This window comes from Carex rostrata, chromosome 4 (genome assembly GCF_964058835.1).
Source record: "Carex rostrata chromosome 4, lpCarRost1.2, whole genome shotgun sequence".
Lineage (NCBI taxonomy): Eukaryota > Viridiplantae > Streptophyta > Magnoliopsida > Poales > Cyperaceae > Carex > Carex rostrata.
The window spans coordinates 12,896,838-12,898,072 of NC_135921.1; the positions used below are offsets into that span (position 1 = coordinate 12,896,838).

At 36.7% G+C, this 1,235-nt stretch overlaps 1 pseudogene; it reads left to right on the plus strand.

Moving 5' to 3' along the window:
* Positions 1–450: 450 nt before the first annotated feature.
* LOC144553269 (pathogenesis-related protein PR-1 pseudogene) lies at positions 451–999 on the plus strand (annotated as a pseudogene).
* The last annotated feature ends 236 nt before the right edge of the window (positions 1,000–1,235 follow it).

The window sequence follows — 1,235 nt, forward strand, 5'->3', positions numbered from 1 at the left end:
TATTGAATCCAAAGAGTAATTGCTTTAACCATCAAGATTTCGTTTCAAAAAAATAATAATTAAAAAGGTATCCTTTAATAAATATATGTATGAATGCATTACTATATTTTGAAAATTAATTTGGTTTAAGCTAAATTAAGTTTATGAAACAAAACTTCCTGTTCTCTTATTAAACTAAACTAAATTTCCATTGCGAAATTAAAGCTAAACTTGCTACAAATTGGAGATGAAAAGCATTGCCAGAAAAAAAAAAAAAAAAAAAATATATATATATATATATATATATATATATTATTTTGACCTCCTGGCCAAAAACAGGGCAACATAATCGAACATGCATGCAAGTAATCTGAGAAAACAAAAAAAAATAAGTCCTTTCCATAATCCATACATACAAATTAAAAGGACCTCATAACCCCAAATCAGAAAAAAATAAAACACCCAAATGCCATGGTTGGCCCCAATTACCTCCCTCTGCTCTTCCTCCTTACAATCACCATTCTCCTCTACAAACCATGCCTAACAACTGCAAACGAGAATTACACTCCTAATCCAAAGACAGACAACTGTGCCCAATACAATCAAACCGACCTAAAAATCCGTTTCCTCGCACAACACAACCTTGCTCGCAAGCAAGTCGGTGTCCCAAACCTTGTATGGGATGAAGCAGTGGCAAACTACTCGAGGTGGTACGCCGAGCAACGATGGTACGACGCTAAGCTGATTCATTCGCATGGAGACTATGGAGAGAATCTATTTTGGGGCAGCGGCGACTGCTGGACGGTGGACCAAATAGTGCAAGCGTGGGTTGTCGAAAAGAAGGATTATGATTACCAGACCAACACCTGTAGGAAAATGTGCGGTCATTACACGCAGATCGTCTGGAGGAATACCAAAAAGCTCGGGTGTGCCGTGGTCGAGTGTTATGCTGACAAGGGAATATTGGCGGTTTGTAATTACGATCCTCCGGGTAACTATGTCGGTATGTGGCCATACTGATCGGCTCTCCACCGGTATATATATATTTGTTTGAAATTTTCGTGGTAATTAATACTATTTTGCATTTTGTTAGTATGGTTTTTGGTGTGTTTCTCTGAGAAATATAATTGCTTAATTTGAATTCAAAGAGTACGGAGGAGTCTACATGACAAATTTACAACAAAGAAAAAATATACTACAGAAGACATGCATGCATCCTTTGCATATTTTTGTGCGGATTGAAATTTGAATTTTTG